We start from the raw sequence: 15815 nt of genomic DNA on the forward strand, positions 1-15815 counted from the left end.
AAAAAGCCCTGTTTTGTGAAACAAAGGCCTGAGTTCTGGTGGGGCTCTTGCCTGTGGCACCTGGGAAAGCGCCTACCCTTTCTTTCTTTTCTTTTTTTTTTTAGATTTATTTATTTATTTATTTATTTATTTATTTATTTGAGAGAGACAGAGAGAGTGGAGGGAGTGGAAGGGGGAGAGAATCTTCAAGCAGATTCCTCCCTGAGCGTGGAGCCCAACACGGGGCTCAATCCCACGACCCTGAGATCACCACCAAGGGTCAAACACTTAACCGACTGAGTCGCTCAGGTGCCCCAAGCCTCTGCCCTTTCTATGCTCACTCTCTCTCTGGCTTTTGGGGAGAAAGTTGTTGGACTTGAAAATAAAAACGTTTTTTCCAGTTTTTACATTGCTGGGCTTCCATGTAAGAAGTGTTGTGAGAAGAGAGAGTAATTGGAGGTGACTCCAGGAAAATCATGGGGACACTGCTCATGGAGTCACCGGGATCAATGAGACAGGAATACCAATATCAGCATGGATTTCTCGGGGCCCTTTATCCAAAGGACAAATCCAAAATGGAGGGTGAATCAGTACTTCCCTCAGCTCAAACCCCCCAGAATCCCTTGTGGTTCCTCTGGGAGGGGTTCTTTCACCTTTGAGCAGCTACTGCGGGCCAGTTTCTCTCTATGGTCAACGCCTCCCAGGTCACATGACAAGTTCTGCCCGGAGCCCCAGGGGCCTGCTGGGTGGGGGGCATGCAATGGGTAAACAGGAGCGCCTGCTGAGCTGTGGCAGCCCGCAGGAAGCTACGCCCAATGGAGTCACACAGATACTGTCTTGGATTCTTTGTTGCTGCCAGTTGTGGGAGAATCCACTATCAGTTCTGACTCCAATCAGGAATGATTCTTCCCATCAAGAGCATTTTCAGTGTCACTCCCTTCACTGTAACCTAACAAAGAGCCCCACACCCAGAGACAGGATCTGGAGTACTCAGCTTAGGTGGAGACAGGCAGAACAAGTGTACCAGGCAGACAGGAGAGAAAGGAGCCATTCCCTGGTTAATAATTATGGTGGGAAGACAGCAGGTTGCTGTAAACCTTGGAGAAATCAGCCCTCCTAGCAACGTGGTGACAAGGATATCACTTTTTAAAAACTTAAAGCAAATGCCAAAAAGAAAGGAGCTTAGGGGCATGGTTTAAGAGATCTGATATCCCCAGAAAGGATTATATGGGACATGGGAAAGAGGAACAGCAGAATTTTTCCATAACACTTAACACAACAGTAATTAAATAATTGTGATTCATTGCTTAATGTCTCTTTCTTCCACTAGAATGAGCTCCATGATGTTAGAGACCGTCTGTCTTATTCAACTGTCTACTACATACCCAGCATATAACACATGGTTGCATATTGTAGATACTTTTTCCATACTTGATTATAAAAGAAAAGAGGGTTACTTTAATTATACAGTGACCATCACATAATTATCATTCCAGAATCACTGATTGTTCTGATTTCCAGATGTGCTTGGTTCCCAGATGTTTCCACTACCTACTTCCTGGGCATCCAGATTAACCCACCATGGAGACCATAGCCTGTAATGGATCAGAGGACTCCTCAACCATCTTCTACCTGGTGGGCATTCCCTCTCTGCCCAAATCCCTCTTTCTTCCTATCTTTGTCTTTCTCCTCTTCTACCTGCTCATCCTGCTGGGAAATGCCCTGATCCTGGTGGCTGTGGTGGCAGATCCCAGCCTCCACAAGCCCATGTACTTCTTCCTGATCAATCTCTTGGCCCTAGACATCCTCTTCACCTGACCACCGTCCCCAAGATGCTGTCCCTCCTCTTGCTTGGGGACCGCTTCCTCAGCTTCCCCGCCTGCTTCCTGCAGATGCACCTCTTCCACAGCTTCTCCTGCTCAGAAGCCTTCATCCTGGTGGCCATGGCCCATGACCGCTAGGTGGCTATCTGCCGCCCCCTGCGCTACCCTGTCCTCATGACCCCGCACACCAGTGCCGCCGCCCTGGCAGCCTGTGCCTGGCTCACTGCCCTCCCCCTGCCCATCCCCGCAGTGGTGCAGACTTCCCACTTGGCCTTTGACAACACTGCTCACAGCTCTCACTGCTTCTGTGACCACTTGGCTGTGGTCCAGGCCTCCTGCTCTGACACCACGCCCCAGACCTTCATGGGCTTCTGCATCACCATGGTGGTATCCTTCCTGCCCCTTCTCCTGGTGCTTCTCTCCTATGCCCACATCCTGGCTTCAGTGCTTCACATCAGCTCCCGAGAAGGACGCTCGAAAGCCTTCTCCACCTGCGGCTCCCACCTCCTGGTGGTTGGCACCTACTACTCATCCATTGCCATAGCCTATGTGGCCTACAGGGCTGACCTGCCCTTCGACTTTCACATCATAGGCAATGTGGTGTGTGCTATCCTCACCCCTGTCCTCAACCCTCTCATCTACACGCTGAGGAACAAGGATGTCAAAGCAGCTATCACCAGAATGGCATGTCTTCAGGACCTGAAGAATGCTGGGGAACCCTGATTCACAGGTATAACTTGATCTACTCACAAATGCCAGTAACAATAGAAGGAAAAGTAGACAATTCAGATAGCCAGATAGAACAATAAATCTCAAAATACAGTCCTAGATGTTTCTCCTCCATTGTAATACAATAATGATGTTCTTTCCTTAATTCGCAGTTAAAACAGAAAGGATTTTTCTATTCAATTTTTAAGTTGTAAATCCCAAATCTCACAAGACTGTGAAGATAACTGTGATCACAGTTCCATTAGTTGAAAGAATTTTGAATCTCAGAGACGTCAAGTGTTTGACAAGCAAGAAATTCAGTCTTTCCCCTTGGGTCTCTTCTTCCCATATTTCTAGATGGCCCCAGGATTGCTGACAGATGGCGTGAATCAGCCTTGCCCTTTTCTGCTGTGGTAGCAACTCAGAAATCCCCTTCAAGGAAAAAGTCTGACACTGTCACCCCATCAATCCTTGCTGCCTAAAAACTCACTGCCACGACGAATATTGTAACACCAATCACATGGGAAATTTACCTCTGGTATCTAGACACTCCTGTCGTAAAAGTTGAGCATGCCCTTCTTCTAGCTTCTGCTTAGCAAGGGGTGTTCCTTCCCAAACCTATGTGGGCATCGAAGCCTTACAGTTCTTTTATTTCTCAGCCACTCCACAACAATGGGGAGCCAAGTAGAGAAGTTTCCCCTTATGGTTAATATGCTGTGTCCACAACCTCTACTCTTTCTCGAAAAAGAGTCCCATGTATTCCTCTTTCTGGCCTTAGCAACCTGGCCAGGCTCCTTATTTCCTTCCCCCCAACCATGCCAGATTGTCTCTCAAAGACCTGCTTGGCTTGTCCAGCTGGGGACATACAGACCATACAGTGAAAGTGTCTGGGGGACCCAGGAGACAGATATCCTCATCTCTGTCTCATCACAGATATTCTCATCCCAATTTCCAGGATTCAAGTTTTTGCCACTTGTGATGCTAATTTTAACCGTTTTCCTGTTGCATAAAACTCAAGGTAGCTGGGAATTCAACTGCTGATGCAGTTCAGCCAAGGGTATGATTTGTTCTCGGACTCCGTGTTCCGAAGTCTCGCCCATCGTATTATGGTCAGAAAGGGTTTCCTGAAGCAGAATGATAGCAAGGCTCTCGGTCTCCTTGTTGACTGGCACTAAGCAACTGGAATCATGACTCATGTTCTTCTATTTAAATGGTATGCAATCTGCAGCACTTGCCTTCGTCCTTGAAATCGGCGTCTAGACCTCTATGGGACCACAATCCTCAAGGTCTAAAAAAGACAACTTAAGTTGCCTTGCCTCTGAGTTCCATAAGCTATTAGAATTTAACCTGGGAACATGGAAGGGAATTTATTCATTCATTTATTTATTTGCTCTTTACTCGACTACCACCTGATAAACAACTCCACGAGTATCACCATGTTACTATTGAAGTCCTGTCTTGTGCAACTTCTCTTCTGGTACCAGTTTCAGTTTCAGTTCAGGACTGTGGTTTCCTGTGTGCCTGGCAGAGCCTCATGACATCTTTTCATCTTCAGCTCCTCTTCTAGAAGGAACATTGACTGAATCACAGCGGATTGCGGTGCTGCGGAATCCCAGGCTGGTTCCACCCCACTCACTATGTCCCTGTGGCCCCTCCTAAACATTTTTCAGGAGCAGACATGAAATAATAGCAGCAACAACAATAACAATAATAATGTTTGCTGCCTGCAGCTCACTTGCCATGACGCACAGTCTCTGTGTATCTCCCAATTAAAACAATAGTTTCAGGGGCGCCTGGGTGGCTCAGTCGTTAAGCGTCTGCCTTCGGCTCAGGTCATGATCCTGGGGTCCTGGGATCGAGCCCCGCATCGGGGTCTTCACTCCGCAGGAAGCCTGCTTCTCCCTCTCCCACTCCCCCTGCTTGTGTTCCCTCTCTCGCTGTGTCTCTCTCTGTCAAAATAAATAAATAAAATCTTTAAAAAAAAAACAAAAACAATAGTTTCAGCTTTTGTGCGTCACAGGACACTATCAAGAAAGGGAAAAGCCAAACCCCAGAATGGGAGAAAATATTTGCAAAACATACACCTGACAAGGGATTAATATCCAGAATATATAAAGAACTCCTACAACTTAACAACAAAAAAATTAACAACACAATTCAAAGGTGGGCAAAGGAATTAAATAGACATTTCTTCAAGAAGATATACAAATAGCAAATAAGCACATGGAAAGACACTCAACATCACCAGTTATCAGGGAAATGCAAATCAAAACCAAAATGAGAAACCACTTCGCACAAATTAGGATGGGTGTTGTTAAGAAACATGCACACACGGAAAATAGCAAGTGTCAGTGGGGATGTGGAGAAATTGGAACACTTTTGCATTGCTGTTGGCTCCTGAATGCAAAGGCCTTGCCTAGAGTCTGGTCCCTAGCAAGGGCTCAGTGTAGGACAATGCTACCCAGGGGATGGTGATTTCTGTGATGATAATAACGCACTTCACACAGTGCAACACTGAAGTCCTGTTCTTGAGGATGAAAACTGTTCTGTGGTTATCTTTTTTTTTTTTTTTTAAGATTTTATTTATTTATTTGAGAGAGAGAATGAGAGACAGAGAGCATGAGAGGGAAGAAGGTCAGAGGGAGAAGCAGACCCCCTGCTGAGCAGGGAGCCCGATGCGGGACTCGATCCCGGGACTCCAGGATCATGACCTGAGCCGAAGGCAGTCGCTTAACCAACCGAGCCACCCAGGTGCCCCATGTTCTGTGGTTATCTTTGCACTTGTACTTTTTCTGTAAGTGGATAGGGTGCCCCTGAGACCTGCTCTCCCCGAGAGGGACCCAGCCCAGCACAGGACGGATGGGCCTGTCTTGAGCACATACACACATACCTACCTTTCTTCTTCCAAGCTTCCAGATGCCCTAATTGGCCTCCAGAGGGGAAACAGATCTCATTAAAGGGCCCTAATTAATCCCTAGGAATTTGGTTCCCCACATTTTCCTCTTGCTCCACTCCAACTCCCCAGTTACTTGTTCCAGACAGGAAAGGAACTTTGCAGACTCCCTGAGGAAGGAGAGGCCTTGGGAGGGGATCCCATGTGTGGTCTGTGCCGACTATCGTAATGAGGCCCCAGGAGACCCTGGCTCATCAAAGCAGACCCTGAATTTGGAAGGTGAATGTTCAGGCGCCTTCCCAGGCCCTGTTCTGGCTGCATGTCCACACCCACTGTGCCCCATGTCATGGGCATTAGCATTCTCACCTGGCTCCCCATGGGCATGTCTGTTCATACAGCTCTTTCTGTCCCATGGTTCTGGAGGCACGGTCTGTGTCTTTGCCCTGACAGGTTGTCGCTGCTGGAGGTCCTGCCCTCACGAGATCTCTCTCCATCACATACTCCTACTCATCCTTCAAGGCCCAGAGCAAATGCTCTTCAGTGAAGTCTTAGCCCAGGGCCAGATAGGCCACTTCACCCTCCGTGGGGCACCCGTGGTTTGTGGCTCCTGGCAGAGCGCTTAGTGCTGAGGGCCTGGAGCAGAGCTGGTTGTGTGGGTATCTGTTGGCCACGACCCCAGATCCATAAGTGAGTAGCAGCTGCATCCGAGGCAGAGGCCACGCTCTTAGTTCTGCTCTATTATCATCTTTACTCCAAAGTGGATGATGCTCTCTGCCTTGTGTTTATAGCTGTAACCTAAAAATGGCTTCTGCAGTCAAAGAAAATTAGGAAACAAGACCTAAAGATTTCCTCACGTGCAGGACTCCTCAGAGCCTTTACTAGGTTTGTATCCACTGGCAATCTCTGAGAAGGTTATGAGGATGCAGCAGTTCCTACACTTTCTCACTACAGATCTTTTTGACTCCTGAGCATCTTACAGGATCAGTATACTGTTGAATCACTCTGGAAAATTCTGACGTAGATCACAATTCACAGGTACTCAGTCCCGTTGAAGGAAAATCGTTTTAAAGCTTCACCTTATATCATATTCCAAAATAAACCCTAGGTATGTTAAAGAATGATTACAAGAATGAAACTATAAAAATGAGAGGAAATGTAGGCAGGGCACTGCGCATTCCCAGAGCCTGCGCTGAGCCTGGCCCCCAGTGCTCTGTGATGATCTGTGGAATGAACACGGGGTCTGTGGTGTCACTGACAGACATGCTTTGGAGGTAACATGTGACTGGGGGTCTTAAATAGGCTGCTCAGCTGCTAGATTGATGAGGGTCCATTTTGGCCATATTCCTCCTATGAAATTACATCTAGGAAACTAATAACCTCACACTTGGAAAAGCTCCCTTATGGCACCACTTAATGTGACCATCACATTGAGCCCGCCTGCATAAAACAGCCTTTCATCCAAAGCAGAGATTTCAGCCCTTAGACAATGTTCCCTGAAATATGGAGAGGGAGCTGGGGAGACTCTCCCCGCCCTTCCCCTGGTAGGGGCCAGCTTTCTGATCAGGACTCATTCCTCTGAAGGGCCCTCTGGGTCTGAGCCAAATACTTGTGCAGCCTAGTTAAGGCCTGGCCACCGTCACCCCTGGGCACCCAGGATCCTGAACACCACAGGCCCTCTTGCCAACTCTACCTCTCGGGCATCCTCCTGTCCATCTCCACCCACCACCGCTGCAATGATTTAACCTCATCTTCTCTCCCCTCAAGGGTCCCTGTCTCCCATTTCCAGGCCTGTGAGCTGTAAGGGCAAGGACCTAGTGTCCCTGACACCCAGCCGAGGAGCTCGTTACACTGAATGGGTGGCTACCGCTGGTAGGGAAAAGTCTTGACCAAAGATGGAAATGATGTTGGGACAGCCAGGGAGGAAACTGGGACCCTTCCAGTGTCCAGGTGCTCACCACCCCATGCCCCAGAGTGGGAATGTGGTATGCTGGGTGGGCTCCTGGGGTCTTGGATTCTGGTGTCAGGCCTGGTCCTAACATTCTGGGGCAAATGGGAAAATCCTACCTTACCCTGTGCCTTGGTCAGCTAAAGCATTGAGACCTGCAACCGCTGATGTGACAGAACCAGCAGGGGGCCCGGTGAGGATGGGAACTCGGTGGGTGAAGTCTCCCCCGATCCCTGAGTCTCTCCTGCTGAGCTCACCCTGACCACTAGAGGAGAGGTAGGTGGCCAGGATGTCCCTTTTGCCCAATCCCCTTTCTCTGTCTCTCCTGCAGTTCTGCTCGAGCCCTGTGTCCCCACCCTACACAGCAGGCACTGGAGGAGCCCCAGCCCTGGCTCTACACTGACTTGCTATGTGGCCACTGCCCCTCTCTGGGCCTCTGTTTCTCCATCCGTACAATGGGAGATTAGAGGAGGTCACTTCTGGGGCCCCTGTGGCTCAGACACTTCTGGTCGTCAGCAGCAGGAGGGAGAAGAGGCAGCATTATTCATACCTGAGGCTGTGGGGATTCCATGGAACACGTCCCCTGTGGGGCTCGGAACTCCAGAAGCTTCTCGAGAGGCTGGAGCAGGGACCAGTTTGGGAAGACCCCATGTCAGAGCTGAAGAGAGGGCAGGGGGGAGGTCTGGGAAAAGAGTTTGAGCAAAGGCACCGAAGAGGCAAGGGAAGAGGCCAGCCTGAAGGGTGCAGATAGGTGGGGCACAGGGAGGGAAGACCAGGCCAGGTCATGCAGGACCTTAAATGTCAAGGAAGCTGAAGTAGGGTTTGGCACAGGGTCCGATACGTGCTTTAGGAGGGTCACGTGACCGGAGTGTGGAGAAGGGTGGGCAGAGGCTGGGACATCAGCCAGGAGGCTTCTGCGTTGGTCCAGGAGAAAAAGTTAAGTACTGAGGTGAGGTAGTAGCCATTATCGGAGGGGGGGAGGGGAGAATTGGGGACACTTAGAGGGAGAGATGACAGGACTTAGTTACTGACTGGCCCTGGACTCGGAGACCTTAATTACCTCATAGATCACGTACAGAAATCTTACAGACTAGAAAAATGAGACCGGAAGCGGGTCAGAGCCCTGCTGAAGGTCACCTAACAAGATAGTGGTGAGACTGGTCCCAGGCCTCCTGGCCCCCAGCCCCAAACCCTTTCCCCACAATGGCACAAAAAACAGAGGCAGAGCCTTGAATGCCAAGCCTGAGAATTTGGATCATTCCCTTGAGCAAATGGGAGCCAAAGCAGATTCTTACTATTTGGCAACATTTCCTGTTTCATTGCCATCCCCAACAGGGAGCCTTCCAGTGCTGTTGCTAAAATGCATGACTCGGCTGCTTGTAGGCCACCCCAACCCCCTGAGTCTTCACATGGAAGATAGAAGCATCCTCTCGTCTTTACTAGGAGAAGGCACAAAGCTCAGGAGGTCAAGAGATTCACCTAAAAGCCACAAAGCAAGTTAGTAGCCTGGATTTCCCCCAAATCCCAGGGCAGCTCTCCTAACCCCTGGTAATGAAACACAGAAGGCTGAAATGATGGGCCTGGAGAAGGAAGAATCTGACCCAAGGTCATCACAAGTAGGTGGCAGAAGCAGGACCTTGAGCCCAGGTGGGACCCCCAGGGCCGGGGCAGCAGCTAGCTGCCTCCCCTTCTCTGTCCTCCCCTCCACTGCGGCAGTCCTGTGAGGATGTGCATCCCGACGCCCTCCCTCAGCCAGCACTGTGCCCCCATCTGTCTTGCCGGGGGCCAGGGCTGGGACATCTCCAGGCTGCCTTCAATTATGAGCCAATAAATAGGAGCTGTGCTGCGCGAGGAGCTGCCGCTTGGGCCGCCAGGCCCCCCCGCCGCGCCCCCGCACCTCTGCGCTAAGGAAGATTGGATTTTGTGCCGCTCATTTTTTATCTCTCCTCCGTGTCAGATGGGGAGATACAGGACGTGGGCAGTAGATAATTTTATCCTTCCCCCACTTATCGAGTGCAGCGCTGAGATGGGGTGTGTGGTGTCCTAGGGTCGACTGCTGTCGTCACGGGGGGGGGTCCCCCACCCAGGCCACCAGCTCTGGGCTCCTGCTCTCTGCTGGGGCAGAGTGACCGGTCTGGTGGAAAGAGTCCCTGGCAGGAAGACAAGGGACCAGGGTTCAAGCCTGGGCAAGCCTCCAAGACATTCTGTGAGGCCCTTCTTTATGCCAAGCCCTGTGCAGGCAAGCAGGGACCGCAGAGCAGAATCAGACCTGACCCCTGCCCTCCAGTCAACTCCAAGTACACAGACACCCACATGGAGGGGGAGCAGGTGTGGCTCCGGACATGAGGGGGAGGCTGTATCAGGCGGGGAATGAGGGAAGGGAGGGGAAGGAGACATTCAGGCAGAGGCAGAGGGAACTGTGAGTGAGCACTGTGTGCTCGGAGACCTGTGAGTGTGGCTGGGACACAGTTCAGACAGAATGGGGGAGAGAAGAGTTTTAAGCACGTTAACTGTCATGCTCAGATCTGCATTTTATTTTACTTTATTTATTTTAAAAGATTTTATTTATTTGACAGGGAGAGAGAGAGCACAAGCAGGGGGAGGAGCAGCGGGAGAGGGAGACTGGGACCATGACCTGAGCCGAAGCAGACGCTTAACTGACTGAGCAACCCGGGCACCCGCAGATCTGCATTTTAGAAAGATCTCTCCACCTGTTGCTGGAAAAGCAGATTTGGGGGTGGTGATGGAGAACAAAGGCAGAGAGTTCTGTGAGGAGGCTGATGCCATCAGTGGTCCACAAAGGAGAAGATGAGGCCCTAGATTAGAGCAATAACGTGAGTCCAGAAACAATAATGATTTTTACTATCACTAGGACGAATACTACTGGCAAGTGTCATGATGGGACAGGCACGGGGTAAGTATTTACCTCAGTGTTTCTAATCCTCAAAACAAGTCTTCAAAGTAGGTTATTATCTGCATTTTGTACATTAGGAAATTAAGCCTTGGGTAAGAGAGTTGTCCCAAGTCACATGGTCAGTAAGTACCAGAGGCAGGATTTCAACCCAGGTCTGTCCAACCCTAAAGCCCACACTCTTCCAACCATGTTCTACAGTTTCCAGAGAGTCTATGAGGGCACAGGATCCATCTGATCTCTGCGGTGACTTGGATATGGAAAGCAAAGGACAGGGGACTCATGGAGACTGTGCGTGCTTCTGGCCAGGCGGGTGGGGTGGGGAGAGAGAACAGAGAAGGAGGGGTAGGTTTGGGAGAAGCTGATGGGCTTGGTCTTGGTCAGGGGATTAGAGTGCAGTTCAGTATGTGGGCATGGAGCCCAGACCTAGACTGGAGACAGAGATTCGGGAATGGCTGACCAAAGGGTAGCCACAGTTGTGAGAGTGGATTAGGTCATTAGAGGGAATGTATACAGCAAATGGAAGATCAGGCTGGAGCTTAGAATTCCAGTCCTTAGAGATTGAGCAGTAGGAAGAGAGATAAGGAATCAGAGTGGTACAATGTGATGCTGGCCCATGAGGAATGGAATTGCTTCCTGAACATCAAGGAGCAAGTGGGCCCTGAGGCCGCCACATGACCTGGGCTGAGGGTCCCGCAGGGAGCAGGGCGGCAGGGGAGCTCCGTGGAGCAGTCGTTGGGAACCTTGGCAATGGAGTCTTCCTGGGCCCACTGTTACACACCCTACCCATGACCCTGAATTCTCTCTCTGAATTAGGCCCCGGGTCATCTTTCAGGGCTGGCACATTAGTGACTCCTATCCAACCTCTCCCAGAAACCCTGAGCCCAGTGCGGCAAGTAGAGCATTAGGAAGGGAGACAGAGGTCAGATGCGAAGGAAAGAACAAAGATTGTAGGAGGAAGAGAGAAAGGCTGAGAAATGCCTAAAGGCCATTAGGGAAGTATGGTGACTGCAAAACCACCAAGAAGAACAGGAGACTGATTTTGATGCTCTTTTCCAGTAACTGTAGTTGCCAAGAAAGAAGCCACAGTCCGCATGGCCGAATGTTAACTGGGCGAGGAAGCGGAAGAAGGCTGTGTCCACAGTGAAACGGGACAGTGCCAGGATGGGTCGCCGCCTCCCACTCGGAAGCCGGGTTGGCTGAGATGTTAGCACGTGGGAGCAGAGAGGTGTTCAGAACTCCGGTGGGATGGAGAAGACTCGGCTCAAGCCTCACCGCCAGTTGGGTTTTACCAAAGGACTTAGCGCTCTTGCCTTTGATCCTCTTTTTAATCTTGATTGCGTTTGCCGCGGAACTGCTAGATCTGTAACATGTTTTACAACTTACGTAGCTGATCTCATGTTTGGTTGACGGGTTCCTTTCAGCTGTGGATGGGCACGCAGTTTTTCCTCTGGAAAGGGGAGGGCGCCGTCTCCATCTGCTTAGGGCAGAGTGGGAGGAGTGGAAGTCAGTTTGGAAGAGGGGTGAGGAAGCGTGGATAACACGTGGAGAAACTCTCTCCAGAACCTGGGCTGTGAGGGGAGGAAAGGAAGAGAAATAGCTGCAGGGCCGTCTGGGTGGCTCAGGCGTTGAGCGTCTGCCTTCGGCTCAGGTCATGATCCCAGGATCCTGGGATCGAGCCCTACATCGGGCTCCCTGCTCAGCGGGAAGCCTGCTTCTCCCTCTCCCACTCCCCCTGCTTGTGTTCCCTCTCTTGTTCTCTCTCTGTCAAATAAATAAATAAAATCTTAAAAAAGAGAGAGAGAGAGAGAGAGAAGTAGCTGCAGAGTAACCTGGAATGGAGGACGTTGTCGGCATGGGAAAGTCACAAGGATCCAGCGGGAAGAGAGAACTTAAAGGTGTGGGGGTTGGGTAGGGAATGACTGATGGAACCTTCCTGGAGGAAGTGGGCAGAAAATGGGCTCCGGGGCCTTGAACTGAAATGGGGGCAGCTCTGTGGCCTCCATGCTGTAGCACAGTGGTCAAGAGCTGGGGTTCTGCAGGGAGACGGCCTGGTTGTGGGCTGGGGGCCTGCAGGGAGACGGCCTGGCTCCATTAGGATGACGTGACTGTGGCAAACTTACTGAACCTGAGTTCCTTGTTTCCAAAACGGGGATACTGACAGAGCCTATCCTCTAGAGTTATGAAGAAGACACAGTGAATTGGTACATACACGTAAAGTGCTTACAACAGTGCCTGGCACGCATAAAGGGCTCGATAAAAGTTAGCTGTTAGCTAACTCACCTTGTAAAGCTAGAGAGAAGGCGGGAAATGCCAGTGTGCCCTGTGGAAGCTTAATGATGCTAGTGCTCCCACCAGAGGCTTGCCTCGTGAGCCAAGGATCTGTAGTTAGAGCTGGCTTCACGTCCTCTCACCGGGCCAGACCTCCTTGTTCTCATCTGGGCAAAGCCTCATCTCAAGGAGGACTGTAAAGCGTTCATAACGTTAATGGGGAAAGCACTGAGCAGTGGGCCAGGTGCTTAGAGGTGCTCAGTGAATCCTCACAGTCGTCACCTACTCCCTTCCCAGTGACAGAGACCTTGGCAGGAGGTCTGTGAACGACAGCAGAGCTGGGGTCTGCAACTTTAAGTGGGGGGAGGTTTGCTGGGGTGGGGGGGTGCAGGGTACTGCAAGGGGTCTGGATGGGACAGTGCCACCCGCCCCCCCAAGGTCCAGGCTGGCGGGCAGAGGGAGAGAGGCCAAGAAAAACTTCAGCGGTCGGGGAATCTAAGGCTGGAGGCCTCCACGAGGGTGAAGGCAAAAGGAAGGGGCCAGGAGAAAGGTCTGTGGTGTGAGAGGAGGATTTCTGAGTTTCATTCAAAGTCTTCCAAGTATTTACATGTGCCAGGCCCCCCCTTACATGTGTGAGCTCGTCCAGCCTCAACCCTCGTCTGCTAAGAGGCATGGCAGTCCAGGGGTCTGTCCCTCCCACAGATCTATGAGGGCCTTGTGACCCCTTGATCATGGCCAGATTCCCTCTGTCATGCATATGAATTGGGAAGGATGGGAGCATCTGGCAGGAAGAAGTGAAGACTCCAAGGTGGCGTGGAGGGAGGAGCCATGGAGGTGATTGCGGCCACGAAAGGTCATGTGTAAGCAAAAGCTGGACACAGCTAGCTGGCTAAATGGCAGAGCTGGAATTAGAGCTTCTTCCTCCTGAGCCCACTCCTCCTGCCCCAGGTGAACTAGGGTCGCTTCTCTTCATCCCCAGCCCTTACCCTCAGACCCTGAGGCCTCTGAGAGAGGTGCATGACAAATCCCTCAAAGCCCAGCCAGAGTCCTGCCAAGTGTGAGCAGAATCGGATGCCAGCAAGAGGCTCTCCTAGAGAGCCTGGAGATGGCTGGACTCAGGACTGACTCGTTCTCTAACCCTGCCTTCCCCTCAGGGCCTCCTCTTGGGATCCTCCAACCCTTTGGCTTCCCCATCCTGCTGGGGACCTTGACATTGATGCAGAAAGTACCCACAGTGGCTGGGCACCAAGTTTTAGGGCCCTGGGGAGGATAAGGAAGGACACGCAGGCCCCAGGTGGGGGGACAAGGGCCAGACCTGAGCAGTGGGGGTGAAGATAAAAGCTTCCCCAGAGTGGGTGCCAGGTCTAGAGGGCCCAATAATCGCCTTGGATCCTCACAACTTCCTAGTGAAGTCAGCACCGTCCTCCCCATTTTACAGCTGGGGAACCTGAGGCTCAAAGATATTGCCACCTTTCCAAGGCTACAAAGCCAGTAAGCGACAAAGCTGGGATTTCCCCTCTGGCCTCCTGACTCCAAGCCCAGGCTCCTCCTGCCGCCGTAGCTGCTGCTCCTTCCCAGGAATGGCCTTCCTCCTGGGGACCTCCCAAACCCCGCACCCCCGCTCTGCCATGAAACATGGCATGGCTGTGGCTCTGGACCAGAGGCCTCCCTCTCTGGGTAGCAGCTGCCTGCGGAGGGGTCCGCCGGATTGCTGAGGTCTGGCTGCCTGCTCTTGCAGGGGGGGTCACAGACGCCACCGCCCGGCGTCATCCCGGCCACTCCCCTCCTCCCTAATAATTAATCTCCAGCGAGCGGTCCCAGCTGCAGAGCTTTCATCATCCAATTACCGGGCCCGCTAGCGCAATCAATCCTCGTCACACACATGCAGGCCAATCTGGGCTTCTGCACGGCCATTACTGAGCATAGGTGGTCGGGCACTCAGGCCCTTTGCCTTTCTGACGTGGAGTCCTGCCCCCACCGCCTGTCTTCTCCGCCACCGGCATTTCTCTCTGGTAGCTGCCCGCATCCCCTTCCACCCCGCATTCCCCTCAACACACAGCCTCCCTTCCCCTCTCCTATCTGGAGGCGGTAAGGTCAAGATCAAAAGACTCCATGTGACCTTGGCCAGGGCAGTTCACCTCTCTGAGCTTCTGTAACACAGAAATAACATCACTGACCTCATAGGGTTTTGTGAAAAATAAATACCCCAAGTGCGGTACACGCCTCACTGGGAGCACACAGGATGTTTGTCAGTGGTCTCTGCTAATATTTTTTAAAGATTTTATTTATTTATTTGAGAGAGAGAATGAGAGAGAGCACATGAGAGGGGGGAGGGTCAGAGGGAGAAGCAGACTCCCCGCTGAGCAGGGAGCCCGATGCGGGACTCGATCCAGGGACTCCAGGATCATGACCTGAGCCGAAGACAGTCGCTTAACCAACGGAGCCACCCAGGCGCCCTCTGCTAATATTTTTTAATAGTTACACATTTATATCAGTGTGTATTAGGAAAAAAATAAAACTAACATATCAAGCCTATGATTTCATGAATGTTATTACTTAAGAGATAGTGAGATTAGGCATATACATAAAATATGCTAAAGAAAAATATTAAGAATACATAGATTTAGCAAAAATCATGGAGAAGGCATGAGAACAAGAGAAGCACGGGAACCCGGCAGCCATAAATATTTGTTCTGTTCTCCATCCTCCCACTTCCTGCAGAGGGGAATGTGGGGGCTCCAGAGGGAGGGGAGCCATCCTGCTCTGAGAGGTGACCCAACCTAATCCAGCATCGGGGAGAGGTCACCTCAGGGACTCTCACTCATGTGAGAGATCTGCCCAGGCCTACTCCATGCAGGCCCTGTGATGGGTGCTGGCAACGTGGAACTCAAATGGCAGGTCCCTGCCTTTGTGGAGCTCCTAGTCTCCCTCACTTCAAAACTAAACCCTTTGTGTCCGTAAATGACCTTTGCTTGACAGGATGTAGAGTAGGACTTCCCCTGAGGTCTCAGGCTTGTGGAACTGCTGTGAAGGCCCCCAGCTGAGGACAGGAGGCTCTAAGACCACACTCTATGGAGACACTCTATAAACGGACACACGGAAGTGTTAGGAGGGAAAACCGGGGGATATCAGCACAGCCCTGTGAGGAGCGCTCTGTTCCTGTGGAGAAGTGACTGCCGTGATGGAGAATGGGAACTATTCCAGAGCTCCTTAGAGAAACCAGGCATGCCTGCCAGAAGCGGAACCTCGCTCTCTTACCCAGGCAGAAAACTTGCTGAGCTGGGA

General features: G+C 51.4%; 1 pseudogene; it reads left to right on the plus strand.

Annotated features, from left to right (window-relative positions):
• The first annotated feature begins 1560 nt into the window (after positions 1 to 1560).
• Positions 1561 to 2525, plus strand: LOC123842511 (olfactory receptor 2AT4-like; annotated as a pseudogene).
• The last annotated feature ends 13290 nt before the right edge of the window (positions 2526 to 15815 follow it).

Source organism: Mirounga angustirostris, unplaced genomic scaffold, assembly GCF_029215605.1.
Source record: "Mirounga angustirostris isolate CCGP_5_RB_7025 unplaced genomic scaffold, mMirAng1.0.hap1 SCAF_13, whole genome shotgun sequence".
Classification (NCBI taxonomy): Eukaryota; Metazoa; Chordata; class Mammalia; order Carnivora; family Phocidae; genus Mirounga; species Mirounga angustirostris.